This window comes from Mus caroli, unplaced genomic scaffold (genome assembly GCF_978045245.1).
Source record: "Mus caroli unplaced genomic scaffold, Mus_caroli_1 scaffold_12, whole genome shotgun sequence".
NCBI classification, from domain to species: Eukaryota; Metazoa; Chordata; class Mammalia; order Rodentia; family Muridae; genus Mus; species Mus caroli.
In genome coordinates this window covers 34,273,855-34,297,396 of record NW_028227267.1, presented here as the reverse complement: position 1 = coordinate 34,297,396, position 23,542 = coordinate 34,273,855, and the positions used below count along the sequence as shown (strand labels likewise).

General features: G+C 40.2%; 1 protein-coding gene and 1 pseudogene across 1 annotated transcript in view; one reads left to right on the top strand and one right to left on the bottom strand.

The window, feature by feature from the left end:
* Positions 1 to 23,542, top strand: part of LOC147001673 (uncharacterized) — a 129,182-nt gene that overhangs the window by 38,763 nt on the left and 66,877 nt on the right. The window lies entirely within an intron of this gene.
* LOC147001676 (uncharacterized) lies at positions 9,204 to 22,461 on the bottom strand (annotated as a pseudogene).

Below are 23,542 nucleotides of genomic sequence, written 5' to 3'. Positions count from 1 at the left end.
GTTTTATCTCATCATGAAGGAAACTTCAGAAAGAATTAGTAGGGAGGGGGTAGACTAGTCGTGGTCTTACCCAAGAAATCTGGGCTACATGTTACCCACAGTTGAATGTTTCAACAATTAATGTCTTACTAATCCAAGAGAAGCCATGTTGCCAACACTTAAAAGTGAATGAAAACATAGGATAGTCCAGCCCACCTTTTCCGAATCTTACGATGTGACCTCAGATTCCCCTTCCCAGTCTTTCCTCATTCCTTACAATTTCCAGACCCTGGGTTTGGAGGCCGACCCACGCGAGAAAAAAACCGCAAAACAGACATGGTACCCTTGGAATACGAGTATGATATGGGGCACAAAAGGGTTGCTCAAAAACAGCTAGTTGAAGAAATGAACAAAACGGGGCTCCAAGGATCTCGATGTTTCGATTGAAAGAACACTTAGGAACCTAAAACAACAGCCTATTATTCTAAGATGCGAGTGTGGGGCTCTTGGAGGTCAAGGGGCAGGAGTCCAGGCACCCCATAGTCACAAAGATGATTCCCTGATGTTGTGCAAAAGCATTGGTGTTGGTTGAGGGACCACAGAAGCCAACTTACCTGGATTATCATGGTTCTCCATCCACTGGTCCTCAGACTCCAGTGGCCCTGGGTTCAAGCTTCTTCGTGAAGCTCCACTTCTGTGTCTGTCTTCTGCTGCAGGGCCTTCACAAAGCACTCTTCCTCTTGCCTGCCTCGTGGATGCTTGCAGGGATCACAGGAGATACTCAGACCCTGGGGTCAGGAGGTCAGGAGACCAGGCCAGATGTGACCTTCGTGGCCACTTCCAATCCAGACACATGCTCTTGTCCCCCTCCCAGTTGGTCACTGCTAGCTTTCCTTTCTAGGCAGAGGAGTTCCTGGACCCCTGACAGCAACCCCTTCCAGCTCTATGGTATGGAGAGGTGAATCAGGATGTCACTTCCGGAATTATCTAGGAACCAGGTCCTCCGATCTTCTCTATGGCAGCTATCTCAGAGCAGAGCTCCTCGGGCCCAATACACTCCTAGGACAGAAGGACAGTCTCCAGTTTTATTGTTTTCTAATTAAAGTCTTTAGTAATAAAAAGTTAAACATGTAAGCATTTTAAAAATAAAACTTAGACTCCTTTGCCTCATTGCACTAAGATAAACCCCTGGAATCTAATGAGTGTCTTACTGGCTTCACCAAGTGGATTCATGGAATCCTATACTGCATCCCTTTGCTGACGTTATTTTGCTGAGTGTATCATAGACATGACTTTGCTTCTGTACAGATTCCCCCTCATTGTTTTGCAGAGTGCTGCATTTCAAAAAAATCAAGGTATGTTAAGTCACTAAACTCTTTTTGGCTGACATTACTGACGTGTGTGTGTGTGTGTGTGTGTGTGTGTGTGTGTACTCGCGGGCACAAGCACAACTTTGTTTTTAAATTGGGTATTTTCTTTGCTCACATTATCCTGTTTCCTGGTTTCCCATCATAAAAAAAAAAAAAAAAACCCTCCCCCAATTCCTTTTCCACTCCCCTTCTTACCAATCTACCCACTCCTGGTTCCTGGCCCTGGCATTATATCTCATGAATCAATCTCTGTTGATTGCAGCTACTGGATAATATCTATGGCTAACTGTTTTTATTGGTGCTACCAGAGTCTTATGAGAAATTGCTAAGTTAGGTTTAGAGAGCAGAATATATTTCCACTTGGAGCTTGCTGGAAGATATTCTTGGAACCCTCTTTTAGAACCTTGAATCTTGTGTGGACCCACTTGTGTATGCAGAGGACCCATTTGTCTATTTTATATCATACTTGTAGAAGCAGCAAATATCTGCATGGCAAAAGTTCCTGACAAGGAAATCCGTACAGGCCCAGGCAGCACAAGTTGGGTTAATTTAAGAATCTATTACACAGCTCAGGTCCCAATACTTCCTCAGTTGTCAGGAAATGTGCTGTAATATAGCAGTGTTTTCATTGGTGTGTGTGTGTGTGTGTGTGTGTGTGTATGTGTTTTTGCCCAGGTGTTTGTGAGCATGTTTATGTGTCATATTTGTGTAATGATAGGTGCTTGTTGTAGGTGCTAGTATATAGTACTGTTCATTCATATATTCTTTTATGTGTGTGTGCATGTATTTGTGAAGGCAAGTATTCATATGTCTCTGTACACATATGCATGTATTTTTTTATATATTCACATAGTCACTTGGTCAGCAAATATCTTAAACGATATAATAGAGGACAACTTAAAAGAGAAAAGTACTCTGTCAGTTCATTTTGCATTGGGGAAACAGCTCTTCATCATGCCTCTCCACCTAGATCACTAGAACAAATGGCACAATACAGAAGGAGAGGGAATTTGTAGGAAAAATTAACTCTAAATTGTTTGAAATAGACTTAACGGGTCGCATTAATTTACATATATATAAATTATATAACACACATACACACACACACAGTCACAAGGAGAGAGAGAGAGAGAGAGAGAGAGAGAGAGAGAGAGAGAGAGAGAGAGAGAGAGAGAGAGAGAGAGAGAGAGAGTGTTATGCTACTGGGATAAAAAGTCTTCCCCAAGAGCCATAGGCTATGAAATATAAAGTCCCAATAGAAGGCATGGGAGACATCCTTTGGCTGTGTTTGTAAGGAGACTCCAAGACACCCTTAATGAATTATAGACTATTGATTTTTGTGAGGCCAGAGAGCTAGGGGCTGAGAGAAGCAGGCCTGGAGCAAGAGGTAGTTGAGGCATGTCCATACCCTGGAAATTTCATCCTCAGAGTGGCAGCAATAGAATACCTTTTAGAGTTTCAGACGGTTCATCTGAAAAGGTGTAACTGTAAATCATGTTGCAAAAGAGAATTTGATAGAATTCTACTGCTTTTAGTGTATAACTGCAGTCATTCATTTCTCCAAGTTGTAGGGTTGGACAAGGTCACTATAAGAAACAACTGTTTATGGACAATAAGAGCTTCTATCATTCTCCAAGCTGAGAACCTAAGAAACTTCACTATTTGCAGCTAATGTAAAATGTGTAGACTTGGGGATGAACAAAGCTTTAAGTTCATTAGGCTCAACAGCCATTTCAGAGAGAAGGGAGCAATACCATACTCATGTCTGTGCTGCTGTGTGTAGTACATGTCAGGAAAAGGGGGAGGGGAGCTATGTGCTTCCAGGACAAAGCATTAAGAACACTTAGGTTGCTAGAATTTGTATTCTATACTATACTGTTTATGTTATGTTATATTATATTTATGCTACAAAATTATTGTTGTACATCAAGAAGACATTCATCTTCTTAGGAGTTGAAAGACATGAACAGAGGTCAGATGATGTTCCAGGTCGGCAGGGGCAGTATATTTCCACACAGAGGTGTATGGGCTACCCCTCTTGCTGAGGTTGCACCAGGCAGAGCTTCAGAGAAGGAAGAAGCACATCCAGAGCTGCTCAGCATTCAGGAGGAAATATCTAAGACTGTAAATTAATACTTGTCCTCACCCAACACCAAGAATATTTAATGGAGGTGAGTTAAGTAAAGTTAAAAGACTTTGAGCAAAATCCTGTAACATGTGTCAACCTTGGTCTTACAAAGTCTGAACTACAAAGCCCCCAAAGAAACATGGCAACGATTGTCTTGATGGGCTATTACATCTGAAACTGCCTTTCTACCTTGCTTCACGGTTGACCACATGTTGTAATTCAGTGCTACTAAACTGCCCCTGTAGGTTTTGGTTTTGATTGCTTAGGGGATTAGAATTTTTGGTTACCTTGGTGTTGCAGATTTGATTTTTATTTTCTCTTTCTTTTTTCTGGTCACTATTTTGATATTTTGCTGAAGCCATATACACTGCATATACTGATACAGCTAAGTAGAGAGAGATTCTTTTAAAATCCATACTGAGTGAAATGTCTGCACTTTTATGAATTAAAAAACAAACAAAAAAAAGAAAACAAGTTCAAATCCTACACTATCAAGCCCAGCGTTTTTAGCCAGGTATGGTGTCACACACCTGGAGCTCCAGAATTCACAGGCAGAGATGGTTTTCTGTAAACTCCAGGCATCATGGTCTAAATCGAGAATTCCCAGACAGCCAGTCCTTCACAAGGGTACATTTTGGGGGGCATGGATGTCATATCCTACTCTGTGTATAAGCACTTCATGATAGAAAATGGATCTATACTGTATCCTTTAGGTCATATATTTAGGTACCCCTAAAATACGGTACATGGCATTCGCATGTTCCTATAATAAGCATGCTGACCAAATTATGAGAGTCACAACTGTATTGCTCTAAAGCTTGTTATGAAATGAATATTCATTCGGGGTTCATAAGAAATCAGGAAACCCAGAGCTATCTGCCTCTCACTTCCTTGATATACAGCATTGGTGGTAACTGTAAAGCAGAAATACTGACTTTCCAGAAAACTACCTCCCTCTACCCATGTTGAGATTTCCCAGACATGTTGAGACATGGCTTTCTTTTTAGGTAATATTAGTGTGACTACACATTTGGAGCCTATTTGGGTTTTATTTGTTTGAATTTGGAACGTTGTCATTTTTTTAATTTATATGTATGTTTTGCCTGCTGCAACCCGCACCTGGTATCACAAAACCAGCAAAAAGCAAGCAAGCCAGGCCTGCAGGGCAGGACCCTAGGGGTGCCCAGAGGGGACTCTAGAAATCCCCCAGGACCACATCTGTGCACCAAATGCATGCAATTCCTCCAGAGGCCAGAAGAGGGCATGGTATTCAACCCAGAGACTCATTAATAGGAATGTTAGCTGCCCACTGGATCCTCTGGTGGATAAACAAATGTTCTTAATGGAAGAGCCTTCTTTCCTGTCCCTACTCTACATTTCTTCTATGTCCTTCCAGATTGTGTGGTTTTTAATTGAACAAGATCATCCATAATCAAAGATAGAAGTTTATGGAGACCTATAGGTTCAGGTGCTTGAAGATGGAATGCTAATTTTCCTAGGTTACCTGGCACCCATTCAGAGCTCCTGTGGGTTCAAGATAATGCCATAGAATTGTCAAGGATGGAGCAAATCTGTCTCCTCTCATGTAGGATAACACTGCAGACTAGGCATTAAATGCCTAATTGAAGAAATGCAGAATTGAGAAGTTCCTCAGTGAGTAGAAGTGGACGAAGGAATAAAAATTTAAGGCCAGCTAACCAGTGTTGGGATGAAACTTCAAACTATCCTGCATGGATGGATCCTGAAATAGAGGTCACAAGCCTATGGTGGAGAGCATGTCTGTGTAAGGCTAGGAAGGGAGAGCGATGGCTGATATTTATCTTAACAACATTAGATCTCAGAGTTTATTGAGGAAGTATTTCTTCCAGTGGATGCTTCATGCTTGTGAAGGTCTCCTGGAACAGATCTCATTTCTGAGACTGTGAGTCAGAGACTTAATGTGTGAAGGAATTAATCCCCTGGATCCCCAAACTGGTGCTGTCAAACCAGGGCTTTTAAGCAGAAGCCTGAGAAGGATTGGGGGATGTGTTAAGTTGCTCTCTGCCTTTGGACACCTTCTCTTTCTAAGCTAACTCTGACACAGAAAGGGACACCTGTAAACACACAGGAAACCGATCATTATCACGTGATGCAGCTCTTCTTGTCCATCTTTCAATTCTCTGGTGGATCCTGAGCCTTATTTAATTGTAGGTCTTCAGTGTAGTGCTTGACTGTTTTGGTAGATGTCAGGTAGCTTAACCTGATATCTACTAATGCTATTTGTGCAGGTAGATAACAGCTTGACATCAGTCTTTAAACGACTAAACTCTCCCGAGTATGCAGTGTGAAGTGAGACACTTCCTTTTCTCTTTCAGATAGATATTCCTAGTCTTGAAAGCATTCTCTCAGCCACTCTCAAAGACCAATCTTGTAGCAGCCAAACTGACTATGGTGTCTCAAATTGCTACTTGCCTTGTAGCTGTTGTAGCAGATGAATGAAGTTACAGGCCTGGAATGTAACTCAGGGAGCATGGACATTTATTAGGTTCAATCATAGCACAGGGAGGTCAAAGAGAAGGAAAAATTACCCCATCTCATCCAGACTTGTTGGATACAAAAAACTGTGAGGCTCCATTGAAGTTTTAAAGCCTGCCACCCTCCTCATAGATCCCTCCCAGACTCCATTTATTGCCCTTAATTGAGTAGATATATTCTCTGGGGAAAGTTTTCATAGTTGCGGTATAACCCCGAATGTAAATATGAATACATAGATTCTTAAACTCTGTGTCTGTGGTGACTGGCTGATGAGATGGCTCAGTGGATAATGGTAATGAGACCAAGCATAGAGACCTGAGTTCCTTCCCTGTGACCCACATGATAGGAGAGAAAAAACTCCATATTTTGTCCTCTGGCTTTCATGTAGGTGGGGGTGCCAAGTCTTAGCCCACAGCAGCTCAAGTTTCCCACTGCTCACTTACTGAGAACTCTCCATCAGATACACACATGTAATTATATGATTCTGTGCTCCATTTGAGAGAGATTCAGTACTTCTTTATTTTTACTTTTGTTGCCCAGAATTAGAAAAACCAAGGAGGCCAGCTGTGGCTGTAGGTCTCTGCATATTTACATTTAAATGGTGATAGAGAGAGCATGCAATTAGAGCATGCACTACCCACAACAGGTCTCAATGGAAACCTCTCAGGAGCCTGCAGCAGCTACTTGTAAAAAAGGATGGTGTCTGTGTTCTTGAGAAGCAGGAGACACATTCCTCCTGGGTACCTACCATTTGAAATAAGGGACTGCCTGATGTAGGCTGTGATAGAAACATTTCAATAGCCTGTGGAAGCTCTTCATACTAAAACGTGATTCCCAGTTATCTTAACATTAGCCCTGTACAATCACTGTATAGAATTCATTGTGCATGACTGCTTTGCAGCTGGTCTTGATGTGTATAATTATTCTATTATATCTGAATTTCCTATTTCTTTCTTCTTCTGCTTTGGTGTAGTCTGTGAAACTCGATGTTTCTTGATGTAATGATTCTTAAACTATGAAAAATTGAGATATAAGGGGCTCAGAAAAGCACACTTCAAAATGTCCCAGGAGTATGCTGTGTGTTCTCATCTTGGAAACTATGTAATAACTGTGTAATGATAGTTCCAGATTAATTCATGACTTTTAAAGAAAGTTTGAATAAATTATTAGAAAATGAAATAGAGACAACATTGGAACCCGAGAAATATAAAAGTTATTGATGTTCTGAAATTAGTTTCACACAACATTTGAGAGTAGTCCTGAATAATAAAGTATAGATTATGTCATGTGCTGTATGCCAGTCAAACTAAGTCAAAACACTGGGATTCTTTTATGAGAGTTATTTTTTGCAATGTAATTGAATGCCTTGTTTCCTTTTGTAAAGAAATGGAGGAGGCCATTCAGCCACCATCTGGGAAGGCTCTATCTCATTTTCAGAGCCACTACAATTGCAAGATTTTATCTTGGCTCCAGCTCCATTGTCTTATGCCAGTATTCTCTGCATTTCCCACTTTCCCGTGGTAGTGTCAGTGATGGGCTCTGCACTATGATTTATCCCTATTACCTGGTTTTACTGTTCCCCAAATCTGCTTCTCTGATCCAAAGAGAAACTTCAAATCACATTCTAAACTGCTTTTGCTCTGAAAGGAGATGGGTGCTTCTACTTTTTTACAACAAAGTAAACATATCTCAAGAAAGAGTTTCTATATGTATGATACATTCCACTAATATAGCACACAAGGAATGACAAAAGTGCATATCAGGGGATGGAGAGATAGCTCTTCATTTGAGAATATGTTTCTCAAAAGACCCACATGGCATCTAACAGTCCTCTGTCATTTTAGTTCCAGGTGAAACCCCATAACTTCTTCTGGCCTTTGGGAAATGGCATGCAAGTGTTGCACAGACCTACAGAAGGTAAAACATGCATAAATATAAAATAAATCAAAATAACAAACAGAATCACCACTGGGCGGGGGGGGGAAGAAAACAGAGGGAGAAAACTCATAGATCATAAGGGCCTGGATTTTGTCTCAGCTTTTAAAAACATCTGGATACTGAATACTGAACTCTACACTGTGCTTGTGTTAAAACCCCTAAAAGGAACCAAATGTATTGTCAAGCACAAAATTCACTCTCATAATCAAGAAAAACAACAAAATCACCAAAAAATACCCTATCTCGAAAGGTCCTAAAATTGAATATCTCTAGTAGTAGTTACCACTGATAGAACATTTGAAGGAAAGCAGAAGCATACATGTCTGTGTTTTCTGACAGCTTTTATATTCCCTTAGAATATATTTTTATTTCCTGAAAGACATTTCAGAAATACTGATATATTTCCCATTAATTTCTTCAACACTATCATCCACAGCATTTTAGCAGCAGCTAAATATTTGACATGCAAGGATACAATATGGGTAATTTTTTCATCATGACATCGGTATACACAGAGTTGGACACACTATCCACACTGAATGTAAAGTAAATCACTTTTGTAGCTCAGTCTGACTGAGAAGTCATTATGGAACCCAGGCCCCTTAGCGAGATCCATTTGTGTCTGATAGGTGTGGGATTTCAGTAGGGTGATACCACACCTGGATAAAGAAGTTTCATATGAGTGAAGAGTTGGAGATCACTGTTTTAATCTTAAGAATACATCCAATTTATTCAATAATAACTAAGAGTGGGCAGTCAATATGTACAGTGTATAGCCTTATCAAAATATTAAATCAATTACAAAAGAAAACAACAGCAAAGAAACAAACAAAAAACTTCCTAATGAAAGGAAAGAAAACCAAAGAACAAAAGTAATCAAAGCTCAAACCAAAATCCCAAAAGAGGAATTGTGCTAAACAGCCTTCTTTTCTGTTATTTTATAGCAAACACTGACAGCAAATGACTGTCCTTGGCAACACAGTAGAAAACGAGTTACTTCTGGTAACAATCTTTACAAGAGAAATTTAAGTAGGTCTCCTATTTTGGAGTGTGGGTTTGAAGAATATGGACACCCAAGACTTAGCAGAATACATGTTACCAACTTTGGCTCAAATCTTTACAATTTTGTAGAATGATTTTGTAATTTTCCTGGATGACCTATCAGATCAAGGTAAATTTACACTCTCAGAATCTTCCTGCTTGCCTAGCAGCTTTTGATCTGTCTCAGCACATGTCTGAATCACTCTACATGTTCACTATTGCTGAGCCAGAGCCCAGATGAAATTAAGGGCTATTCATTGCAATGAAACAAAAATAAAGGAAGAAAATACAGCAGATGATATCTATGATTACTGGGAAGGAGATGAAATATTTGCTTTGCACATGCAGAGCTTCCCCTATAGAAGATCTCTTCAAAGGAGGTCTTGTCCTGGTCAGTTCCATGTTACAATTTCTGCTGGAGTATTTCACACCTAGGGAAGGAAGGAACAACGGCCCAGTAAGTGTTTTTCAATTCAGCTCTACGTCTCACACTAGATCTATTAAGCTGGACAATCTATTACAACTTATCATCTGCTGAGGTCATTGCCTGCATCCCCAAGTGTCACAGAGCACTTGGGCTTGTAATTATTTCTCAGCTTTTAAAAACAGCTAGAAACTGAGCTGTGAAATACACACTATACTGGAGTTTTAAAAAAAAAAACCCTATATTACTCCAATAGTCCATGTATAATATATAGAATAATAACATTGTAGCAATGTCTGAATCTGAGTTCAAGAGAGATATGATCAACCTAGAAAACCATGTGGATGCCTTATGGGGAACATGCCTAGAATTGAAGTTAAGGTTATGATTATTTCTCTAGTGCAGGATCCTGACAGGGTACCACTCATCAACCCCTATATCTGGAAATAACCAGTGAAAATATATCACATGAAGTCCACAGGCACTGCATGGGTCCTATAATCAGCAAGAATGTGTTAACTGAAAATATTTGTAGGATCTGGCAGATATCTACAGAACATTCTATCCTAAAACAAAAGGATATACCTTCTTTTCAGCACCTCATGGTACCTTCTCCAAAATTGACCACATAATTGGTCACAAAACAGGCCTCAACAGATACAAAAATATTGAAATTTTCCCATGCATCCTATCAGATCACCATGGACTAAGGCTGATCTTCAATAACAAAATAAATAATAGAAAGCCAACCTTCACGTGGAAACTGAACAACACTCTTCTCAATGATACCTTGGTCAAGGAAGGAATAAAGAAAGAAATTAAGGACTTTTTAGAGTTCATTGAAAATGAAGCCACAACATACCCAAACTTATGGGACGCAATGAAAGCATTTCTAAGAGGAAAACTCATAGCTCTGAGTGCCTCCAAAAAGAAACTAGAGAGAGCACACATTAGCAACTTGACAACACACCTAAAAGCACTAGAACAAAAGGAAGCAAACTCACCCAAGAGGAGTAGACGGCAGGAAATAATCAAACTCAGGGGCGAAATCAACCAAGTGGAAACAAGAAGAACTATTCAAAGAATCAACCAATCAAGGAGCTGGTTCTTTGAGAAAATCAACAAGATAGATAAACCCTTAGCCAGACTCACTAGAGGGCACAGGGAAAGCATCCTAATTAACAAAATCAGAAATGAAAAAGGAGACATAACAACAGATCCTGAAGACATCCAAAACACCATCAGATCCTTCTTCCAAAGGCTATACTCAACAAAACTGGAGAACCTGGATGAAATGGAGAAGTTCCTAGACAGATACCAGGTACCAAAGTTGAACCAAGATCAGGTTAATGATCTAAACAGCCCTATATCCCCCAAAGAAATAGAAGCAGTCATTAATAGTCTCCCAACTAAAAAAAGCCCAGGACCAGATGGGTTTAGTGCAGAGTTCTATCAGACCTTCAAAGAAGATCTAATCCCAGTTCTTCACAAACTATTCCACAAAATAGAAACAGAAGGTACTCTACCCAACTCATTCTATGAAGCCACAATTACTCTGATACCTAAACCACAAAAAGACCCAACAAAGATAGAAAACTTCAGACCAATATCCCTTATGAATATTGATGCAAAAATCCTCAATAAAGTTCTTGCTAACCGAATCCAAGAACACATCAAAACAATCATCCATCCTGACCAAGTAGGTTTCATCCCAGGGATGCAGGGATGGTTCAATATACGGAAATCCATCAACGTAATCCAGTATATAAACAAACTCAAAGACAAAAACCACATGGTCATCTCGTTAGATGCGGAAAAAGCATTTGACAAGATCCAACACCCATTCATGATAAAAGTCTTGGAAAGATCAGGAATTCAAGGCCCATACCTAAACATAATAAAAGCAATCTACAGCAAATCAGTAGCCAACATCAAAGTAAATGGTGAGAAGCTTGAAGCAATCCCTCTAAAATCAGGGACTAGACAAGGCTGTCCACTTTCTCCATACCTATTCAACATTGTACTTGAAGTCCTAGCCAGAGCAATTCGACAACAAAAGGAGATCAAAGGGATACAAATTGGAAAAGATGAAGTCAAAATATCACTCTTTGCAGATGATATGATAGTATATATAAGTGACCCTAAAAATTCCACCAGAGAACTCCTAAGCCTGATAAACAGCTTCGGTGAAGTAGCTGGATATAAAATTAACTCAAACAAATCAATGGCCTTTCTCTACACAAAGAATAAACAGGCTGAGAAGGAAATTAGGGAAACAACACCCTTCTCAATAGTCACAAATAATATAAAATATCTTGGCGTGACTCTAACTAAGGAAGTGAAAGATCTGTATAATAAAAACTTCAAGTCTCTGAAGAAAGAAATTATAGAAGGTCTCAGAAGATGGAAAGATCTCCCATGCTCATGGATTGGCAGGATCAACATTGTAAAAATGGCTATCTTGCCAAAAGCAATCTACAGATTCAATGCAATCCCCATCAAAATTCCAACTCAATTCTTCAACGAATTAGAAAGTGCAATCTGCAAATTCATCTGGAATAACAGAAAACCTAGGATAGCAAAAACTCTTCTCAAGGATAAAAGAACCTCTGCTGGAATCACCATGCCGGACCTAAAGCTTTACTACAGAGCAATTGTGATAAAAACTGCGTGGTACTGGTATAGTGACAGACAAATAGACCAATGGAATAGAATTGAAGACCCAGAAATGAACCCACACACCTACGGTCACTTGATCTTCGACAAGGGAGCTAAAAACATCCAGTGGAAGAAAGACAGCATTTTCAACAAATGGTGCTGGCACAACTGGTTGTTAACATGTAGAAGAATGCAAATCGATCCATTCCTATCTCCTTGTTCTAAGGTCAAGTCTAAGTGGATCAAGGAACTTCACATAAAACCAGAGACACTGAACTTATAGAGGAGAAAGTGGGGAAAAGCCTTGAAGATATGGGCACAGGGGAAAAATACTTGAATAGAACAGTAATGGCTTGTGCTGTAAGATCGAGAATTGACAAGTGGGACCTCATGAAACTGCAAAGCTTCTGCAAGGCTAAAGACACCATCAATAAGACAAAAAAACCACCAACAGATTGGGAAAGGATCTTCACCTATCCTAAATCAGATAAGGGACTAATATCCAATAAATATATATAAAGAACTCAAGAAGGTGGACTCCAGAAAGTCAAATAACCCCATTAAAAATGGGGCTCAGAACTGAACAAAGAATTCTCACCTGAGGAATACCGAATGGCAGAGAAGCACCTGAAAAAATGTTCAACATCCTTAATCATCAGAGAAATGCAAATCAAAACAACTCTGAGATTCCACCTCACACCAGTCAGAATGGCTAAGATCAAAAATTCAGGTGACAGCAGATGCTGGTGAGGATGTGGAGAAAGAGGAACACTCCTCCATTGTTGGTGGGATTGCAAGCTTGTACAACCACTCTGGAAATCAGTCTGGCGGTTCCTCAGAAAATTGGACATAGTACTACCAAAGGATCCAGCAATACCTCTCCTGGGCATATATCCAGAAGATGTCCCAACCGGTAAAAAGGACACATGCTCCACTATGTTCATAGCAGCCCTATTTATAATAGCCAGTAGCTGGAAAGAACCCAGATGTCCCTCAACAGAGGAATGGATACAGAAATTATGGTACATTTACACAATGGAGTACTACTCAGCTATTAAAAAGAATGAATTTATGAAATTCCTAGCCAAATGGATGGACCTGGAGGGCATCATCTTGAGTGAAGTAACACAATCACAAAAGAACTCACACAATATGTATTCACTGATAAGTGGATATTAGCCCAAAACTTAGGATACCCAAGATATAAGATACAATTTGCTAAACGCATGAAACTCAAGAAGAATGAAGACCAAAGTGTGGACACTGTGCACCTTCTTAGAATTGGGAACAAAACACCCAGGGAAGGAGTTACAGAGACAAAGTTCATAGCTGTGATGAAAGGATGGACCATTTAGAGACTGCCGTATCCAGGGATCCATCCCATAATCAGCTTCTAAACGCTGACACCATTGCATACACTAGCAAGATTTTGCTGAAAGGACCCAAATATAGCTGTCTCTTGTGAGACCATGCCGGGGCCTAGCAAACACAGGAGTGGATGTTCACAGTCAGCTATTGGATGTGTCATAGGGCTCCCAATGGAGAAGCTAGAGAAAGTACCCAAAGAGCTAAAGGGATCTGCAACCCTATTGTTGGAACAACATGATGTACTAACCAGAACCCCGGAGCTCTTGTCTCTAGCTGCATATGTATCGAAAGATGGCCTAGTCGGCCATCACTGGAAAGAGAGGCCCATTGGACTTGCAAACTTTATATGCCCCAATATAGGGGAATGCCAGGGCCAAAAGAATGGGAATGGGTGGGTAGGGAAGCGGGGGGCGCTATTGGGGACTTTTGGGATAGCATTGGAAATGTAACTGAGGAAAATATGTAATAAAAATATTAAAAATTAAAAAAAAATAGGATCCAATGGATCAATTTTCTTCAAATAATATGATTGTGTCAGGGATATTTTGAGTAAGGTAAGGCTAACTAGTTGAAGGTCAAATACTTGCATGTATTAACTAACACTGAGTAATAGTTCATGAAAGGGCTGCATCACATAGTACAATTTCACTCTTTAGCTGATGGATATCAGGATATCATCTTCTTCCGGACTACCCTGAGGATCAACACAGACCTCATGTGCCCTAGAGATTCTGTGGATATCTACTCTTGTTCTGGAATCTCTGGATCCAAGGAGACTTCTTTTCTACTTTCTGAACCTTGCTTCTCAAACACCTACCTGATTTTATATTACCAGACCTGTCTGAAGGTCCTAATTTCTCCCAACCCCCAATTAGGCTGACTCTAACTCTGAGAAAATGATTTTGAATAACAGCAATTGCAGAATGTTACACAAATAACATAGTGTGAGTTCTTTAGATTGTCATTATTATTATTATTATTATTATCAAGGGGCTCCTGAAACAGCCCTGTTTTGCACCACAGCTATGGGAATTGTGCTGGATACAGGTACAACTACAAGCAACACAATCTCTCAATGATTAGAATCGAAACCAAATTATAAGGCAAAGTTTTACTGAGTAGAGAAAGCTGGAAAGGCAATGGTAGCAAGCAGTGAGGAAAGAATCTGGAATGCTGAAAAGACACAGTGAGCCACCTGACATTACAGTGGGCCTTCATAATTCTTCCAGAGCAGAAAAGGGACATAACATGGATTTTATATACTAATGTCCTCCTCGACTCTATGTACCATATACCGATGATTTTTTTCCAAAAGTTTTCAATGAGGATCAGTAATATGGCCCCTAGCCAGTAGAAAGTATGACTTTATATGAGCTTTTGTGTCCCTTTTTATTTCACTTGGGAGCTAGTTAGAGTTGCATACTAAATGGACTGCTGTATTTGATTTTTCATGGGTGCAATCTGAAATCTCAGGGGCTTTACTCATCATGCTTGGTCGCTAAAGACGGACATGGTTGCAAGTCTACACAAACAGACACACAAACACGTATAGACATAGAAACACAGTTGTATATATCCATACCACAAACACTTACAAAGGCATTTTGCATTATACAAACACACAACTTAGAATAAACACACTGAGTCACAGCTGGTACACACACACACACACACACACACACACAAACACACCCTAACACACACACCACATAGCACAAAAAGACTGAAACAAAAACACATACATCAATGAAATTCTTGCTCTTATCTAGCATATTTTTGTTGTATGAGCATGTAGTGGGACCTATGGGTTTTAGACTCAAGGGGGCTTTGCAGCCCTGACCTGTACTTATCTCCTCTTTAGAAACTTTTTCTATGAAAATACTTGCTGGTTCTACAAGGACATTAAAATCTCTACACAGATATCCTGGACAACGTAGATCTAAATTGCCAAGAAAGAGCTTTCTACCTATAGCCTCCACTAAGCCCCATTGTGACTCATCACAGTCCCCTCACTAAACCTACACTGAGTCCTTTTTAGCATCTGAGGAAGACTGTGACTTTGTTCATTACTCAGGAAGTTTACAACACCTTACTTATTATATGATATTAAATCATTCTCAAAATCAGTCAGGAGAAATCTAGTTAGATGACCTGTTGTGACATATCTGAAATGCAGCACTCTACACAACTCTGAGAATCTATCCTGAAACAGAGCCATGCCCAAAATATAGTTAGCAAAACAATGTCAGCAGAATGATGTCCTGTAGGCTTCTATGTATGCCCATGGTTAAGCCAATAAGAACAGCCAGAATATCCCAGGCAATAACTCTAAGCAGGAAAAATGAAAAAATCTAATACTTAGTTTAAAAATAGTAGTATTGTTTAATGATTTGTTGGTTTAAATAAGAGACAGATGTCCACCTGGTAGTGGACAGGAGATGAAAAGTCTACTGGACATCGAACAACAGGAAGTATCAGGTTTATTGAGAGACCTAGGCCCAAAGAAATAAGTTAAGAATGACTACACAAAATCAGATGTCCTTAACTGGCCTTACAAAATACCCACAAAGGTACAGATTGGCATAAGCACCCATAAACACACATACACAAACACACACACACATAAAAACATAAGGGAGCAAAAAACAATGAAGAATCTATCATGCTAGATGAAAAAATATTTTAGACTATGCAGAGCAGATATTTAAACTGAGAATTTCAACTCTAGTATTCTTACTAGAGAAATAGAAATCCCTATAAAACATTCTTGGTCAGATGAGGGGTATATATGGAGAAATTTTTACATGAAGCCTCAAAACTCTCACACCAAACCTGAGATTGTGAGAAGCCTTTCCTACATCCCTGCTCATTCAGCCAGCTCCAGACCACAAGGCCCAGGAAAGAAAACTCCAACAGCACTCAAAGAAAATAGGACTGACATGCTGCTACTCAGGTTCACTCAGTGTGAATCAAGATCTACAGGGGAAAAGGTTGGGGTGAGGGACAAAAACTTCCAAAAGGCAATAATGAAATCCACTTATTTGTCAGTTCCACTAAGCTATCATCCCTGCAATCTATGTCCTACCTGGAATCCTACCTAATGCCCATAAAGCAAATGAGCTTCAGGACTTTACTTCTTCCTTCAAAGCTCTCCACTGATCTGAAGAAGGACTCCAGCACAGCACCCTTCAAACTTAATATCATGTAGAGTTGTGATGTGTAATCAACTAATCTCCCGTAGTGAACTGCAGATTATAGCAGGGCAGAAAAATTTGCTTGCTAAACATATAGTTTCTTGAAAAAGGCTACCTCCAGAGAAAGCCTTGTAGATGATCACCTAAATAAACACTTGGAGGAGACATCGGGGAGTGCCTGGATAAGTTGGAGGACTGTTACATTGGATTGTCTATGTTTATGGGTAGCCATGAGGGCAATCTGCCTCTGATACACATCATCCTACCTGCTACTGCTTAGCACTTGGGATGTATGTTCTTGGAGGTCTCATCACAGAACCTCTTTTCTTCACCATAGGATGCTTCCTGGTCAGCCTGCTCTACCAGCAGCTTTCTGTTCTCATTCAGCAACATCCTTACTTTTTCCTTCAATTGATTGCATTCTTTCAGGAGGTAGGTGTGCTTGAAGCTGAACCAAAAACAAACAAACAAACAAACAAACAAAAAAGGTGATTCCCAGCAAGCTTCTATTTGCATGCCACTCCACCAAGTACTATGATCTCTGCAAGGGCCCAGATCCCCAGACAGCCCCAGACTAGAGTCCACAGTATACCCATCAGTCCAATATAGAGGCAGGTCAAATCCAGGGACCAGCCACATGCCACAAGAATCAAAGGACTTCTGAAAATCCTGACACTAAGAGTGCCCCATGTACGTCACAGAGGAGGAAATGTACCTCATGGTTGCTTATATGTCTGTGGTACCAGAAAACCATCAGCAGGAAGAGTGCAAATCCCCTCTGAGGGAGGAGAGGAGACCCAAAAGGTATAAACTCTTTCGATTTTTGTCATGGATCGCAGATCTTTTAATCTGCTGTCAGAACCCTAGAGGTCAGGGTTGCTTGAGATTCCCAGCATGGGATTCCCAGAGGATCCTGAATTTGGAAGAATAAAGACTGACTGTCTTGGACAATCTTCACACTTAGGAAAAATGAGTCCAAGAGGTACAAATCCAAGACCTTTGCCTCAAGGGAGGGCTCCTATTAAGAAACAGATGGTATAGAACTAGAGCTCTTACTTTTGTTCAAAGTCCTGGATGACCACAAGCATTTCCTGCCTAGGGCAGGGTCTCAGCTGTGTCTGGGACTCACCTGTAGGAATCTTTATCTTCTATGAATTCCTTGTACATCTCAATGGTATCACTTATTGACTGGGTCATTTTTTCCATATCCAACATTGTCTTCTCATGTTGTGATTTAATGATGGTGAATTCAATGTTCATCCTGTGGTAGAGCATGGCCCAAAGAGTAAATAATCCTCTGAACTAAAGCAATCAAGTATCATGTGCAAAAAGGCTGTATCTGGACTACCCAAGCCAATTGTATGCCACATCATTGCTCCTTCAAAGTGGGTCCTATTGGTACTGATTAAATATCTTGTGCAGAGGACAGCAGAGCCAGGCGACCAAATGGAGATGGCTGACCTTCAAGAGCTTCTTTTGTGAGCCTGAAAGAATATACTAGTTCTGTGAGATGTTTCTACTAGACTGTGCCACAGGCTTTGGTCCTTAGATATAAGGATTTTTCTCCTCTTGGTTTTAAGGCAGGGATAATCCTTTGATCCAATTGCTAAATAAATTCTCAGAGGACATAACTAGTATTTACGAAGAAAAAGGCTTTATAACACCTCCTACCCCAGGAGATTCCTTGTGATACCAAGGTAAACACAGGGAACAAAGTACCCTGATGATCAACTTGGGCCTCTAAGGACTCAACACTATCATGCACTACAAACTGTGCATCACACAAATCCTCAGATCCCATCAAAGGTCTCAGAACCCCAGATCCTGAACAAAACGCAAACAACTAACTTCACACACACACACACACACACACACACACACACATACACACACACAAGTTAAAACGCCAAATAAATCCAGGTAGGTTCCACAGTCTGAGAGTACAATGAACAAAATTATATTAAAGCAGTAATGGCCTGCAGACATTGCATTCTTACACAGTAAGGCAGCAATTGTGACCAGTTGTTAACAAAACCAATCAGACTCCAAGCACAGCAAGGGCAAGTACAAAAGAGGATGACCATAGAACACACAGCACTTATCCAACAATTTAACAACTGTCAAGACTTCTTATAATGAATGTGAGAGATGACACACTCCATTATGAGAGAAAATGTGGGTTAACAGAGAGGGCACAATACAGTCAACAGGATACAGGGCATAATTTTACCTGTAGTTCAAATCAGTATTCATGTCAATGTCCAAGATTCGAAAAAGTTCTAATCTCTCAGCATTTATCTTCCTGATATAAAATTTCATATCTTCTACTTTATTCATATTCTTCATATGATTAGTGATGTTGCAATTTTGGGGTGATGTTTTACCAGCAGACACTGAAGATAGATCAACACAAATGCATTTGCATAGTTGATGGCCCAGGGCAGGGGAGACCATTCTGAGTCCCAAAGAGAAGGTTGAGGAAGAGAAAAGCTAGAGACAGGATTAATCACTGAAAAAGCAGAAAGGCTATATTTGAGCTGGTCTGCTAAGTTATATTCCTCTTCCCAACCACCACTGTTGGTCACAACTAACACACACTCTTTATTATATTACCCCTTGCCCTGAAATCCATAAGCTGCCTCACACATAAAGATTTAGGGAACAATTTCAGCTCATGTCATATGTTATGCCAAGAAAACCATCAATACCTAGTCATGTGTGTTCAAACTCAAAGTGGCTGAGACATCAACAAATGACCAGATTGGAATCCTCCTCTGTTCTCTGCATTAGAGACTCATGTATCCTACAATAATCTAGAAGATGAAGTGCTTCAACTCCCTACCAATAAGGGACACATTGTTATTCTCATAGTGCCTTCTCAGGGCATTCTTTGACACTCTAAATGAAATTAAATGGCTCCTAGAAAAGAAGCTCCAGGATTGTCAATTCCTGGCTCTGTCAAATGAATTTTCAGAAATTCTAGTCTCTTGGTCTGTCATTAAGAAAGTCCAAGGCTCCAGCTCTTAATATCTACTCAGGGAAGGCTCAGCTCAAGCCTACCTGTTCCAGAATTTCCCAAACTCTGCCCAAGACTCACTGTGCCTTCCCCAGAATGATTTCCTTCTTCTGTTTTTACAAGAAAGGATGCCAGATTCCTTCTGCCTTGGTCTGGTCTCTCCTTGATCGCCATTCTCCTTGTGAAATTGCCTGCGCAGCCAGGAAAACATGCCTGATTGAGAGAACCCAAAAGGCACTGAAGGAATATCCCACAGGCAGTTGCTGTAGCCACAACACAGGTGACATCACAGAAGATTCTAGTTCTATCCTAGATACAAGAGATTGTCCAAGGAAGGCATTACTGATGATGTCACTGGGAAAGGCTAAGGCCTATTTGATAACTAGATCTCCCCAAATTTACCAGTTTCTGTTGTGCATTTCCTGGAGCCTCTCCTGTGACCTGGCAAATACCCTATTGCAACCTCTCTTTCTAAATTCGGAGATTTTTCATATGCTTCATTAGAAGACAAGTGCTTTCAATGGGAAGCATTGATTAGGACCCTGATATGCAGAAGAGATTTTTGTTAGCATCCAAATCTCTAGGGATGGTGAAGAGATATTTCTCAATAATAAATATACTATCTGAGTGAATTCATGTGACATACAGTCTAATTCCCCAGGTTTTCCCTGTTTCACAAAGGCCAATATCTTTCTCCTATACCTTTAATTGTATAAAATCTGGATAATATCTTGTTACTGTGCATATCTTGATACTGGGTATTGTTCCTATATACATATCCATGTGTTTCAAAAAATCTCCCGTTTACAATCCCATCTTTTGCAAGGAAAACTCCCTTTTCTTTGGAACATAGGGGCTCAGCGACAGGACAAATATAAAGTGGTAAACTTCCTGTCCCATCTTCAAATTATTAACTTGCACACCCTCCCTTTCTAAAATACAACCAGACAATTAAAGTGGACATCATTGAGCAAAGGTCAACCTGGACTGTACTGCATTGTAGCCTCATAGCCATCAGTTCTCTAATATCAGTCTTCCTGAATACCCAAGTGCAGGCATGGGATGCTTGGGTTGTATCATAATACTCTACTCATAGCAAACATAAAACTCAGGAGGTAGGGCAAGGAGTGGAATGGCCTGAGTTCAGGTTAAACTTCAATTTTAATGGGTCTATAAGTTCAGGATGGAGTCCCTTTGGCTTTGTCATCCGAGGCTTCTGTGTTCTTATGCTGGGTGTGCTGAATCTGTGCTAGAATGAAACCTATCCTCACATATGCAAGATGAAAAATCATGTATGTCTTTTGCGGGAAGACATCTGCCTTTGACTACCACCTGGAGCCACACAATACCAACATGCAGAGCTCACAATTGAGGGGCAGATATTGTTGATACCTTAGAAGTTGAGGGCATTTTCTTCCAATATGGAGCCCCTATTTTGGCAATGTGATTTTTCCTTTGGTTTTTCACTATCTGTGGCTTGGTTGTTTCCTGGCCTAAAGGATTCTGGATGCACCAACAAGGGGTCTCCTCCATACTTTTTTTATCATGAAAAGGATTTTTGCAGAATCATGCCATGCCAGTAGGAAGGTCAACTAGGCTGCTCTTAGGTCCAGCTCACCTGGTAGAAGACTGAAGACCTGAGGTATCTGGGGAAAGGAAGCAGCACACAGAATCACACAGCTCCCTCTACTGCAACTGCTAGAACTGTAATAGGGTAGTTTGTTTGGTTTTTATTATATATAAAGCTAGCCAGAGTGGGTACATGCCTTTAATCCCAGCACTAAGTATTTTTTTTTAAAAATGTTGTTGTTAGTATTCCTATTGTTTCCTTTGGTTTTTGTTGTTAACTCCCCCAGTTATTTGTACTGTACCTAGAACGTTAAGCCCATGCTCTGTACAGTCCTATCATTCATGTTAGTCAGAAGTGGTTACTCCTCAGATGATCTCATTACTCACTTTCAAATAAGGAAAACAGTCACAGAGACATTAGTTACCTTGTATGATCTCATGGAACCAACTCAACATGACTGTAGAGTGACATCTCAATATTTTGGATTAACTTAGCTTCAGTTTTTGAGATGACAGGCCTTTGTGGAAGTCTCCATTTAGGTGGCAGAGGGCCTGGTATAGCTGAAAGAATGGCTGCCCCGGAAGGCCAAAACTGGTCCTTCGGTGCCTCTGAACCCTGAGGCAGAAATCTGCCAGTAACACAGGAACACATGGCCAGAGCTTGTTTGGTACTGTATTATGGATGAGCCCTGAGACCAGGATGAAAAGAAGCCTCTAGATTTCTATTAAAGGTGGTACAGTCACTTTGATGTGAGGGGAATAATGGATCTTTGGGGTGCAAGTCCTCCATTTTATTCATCTTTGCTATGTACACAGTATATGTCAATGACAAAGCCACCCTACTTTACAACATCTAGCCATTCTAGATGTTAAAGTGTTTGCCAGTGTATACATACTAGAGTTAGTAGAACAATATATTTTGCCCCATTTTAATTATACTTTAATTTTGTTTTAGTATTAATATAGTTATTGCTCATTCACATTACATGATGCTTACTGCAACCCCACACTCACAATGTTTCCCCAAAATTCATGAACTCTTATTCTCTGATCAGATGAGGGGCAACTATCTCAGAACATCTCTTCTTCTACCAAAGCCAACTTACCCCGTCCTGTGAAAAGGTGTCGAGGGTGCTGTAAAAGGATGCCTTTTGCTTGGCTTTTCTCTTGCTCCATTTCCTGGATATGACAAGTTCATACAGAACTGTCCTGGAACATGGTACTTCATTCAGATGGTTCACAAGAAGCACTGGTTTTGTTAATGTTCCATCAAACCTACTCCCACTAGTGTCCTAAGCCTGGCAAAGGCAATGAGACATGAGGCATCTATTCCAGGAGTTTCTGATTATTCTCAGAGCAGCAGTACAGCAGCCTACAAAGCTGGCAAAGTTAAGTGAGGTCAAACAGGGAACCTAAGAGCATACTGCTTCTTTCAAAAAGTATGTTCTAGAGGATTACCATATCTAAACACACATAGTTTCGTACGCACTGGACACTAAAGTGCTCAGCATACATTGCTTTTGTCACCCAGTTTCCCCAAATATTAGAAGTCCCCAAATTTGGAGAAATTTGAAGGAAAAAATATGTCCCTGGGGTTGGCGATACCTCAAAAAAGTGTGAGGACAGAGAACTGTTTGAGAATCAGAGACCAAATGCTTACCAAGATCAAAGTCGAAGCCCAATAGGAAGATCTAAATAATATGCCATTGGATGAAACATGAAATTCGGAAGGCATAGGCCATGAAGGTAAGTCTTTGGCCTTCAGGCAGATCTATTTCGAATTTTCTGAGGAACCTCCAGATTGATTTCCATAGTTGTCATAGTACTTTGCACTCCCACCAGAAATGAAGTTTTGTTTCTCTTTTCTCACATTCTCACCAACATGTGCTTTTGCCAGTTTTTGATCTTGGCCATTCTTTATTGGAAAGTATACGGCCTTATACCAATCTCAATTGCTTTGGTTTTCATTTCCCGGAAGACTAAGGACTTTCCACATTTCTTTAACTGCATCTCAGCCATTCAAGTTTCCTTGTTTTGATTTTTTTCTATAGTTCTTTGCGACTTTCAGACTGGGTTCTTTTCTTTTTGGTGTTTATCTACTTGAGTTATTTAGATATTTTGGAATGTAAGGTTAGTGAAATTTTTTTCCCAATATGTAGGTTACCAATTTGTCCTACTGACTATGCCCTTTGCCTTACATAAGTTTTTCAGTTTCATGAGGTCCCATTTATCAATTTTTGATGTTAGAACCTGAGCCATCGGAGCATATTTAGAAAATTTGCCCCTACTCCTGTGAGTTTGAAGCTCTTTCTCAATTTCTCTTCAATTAGATTCAGTGAATCT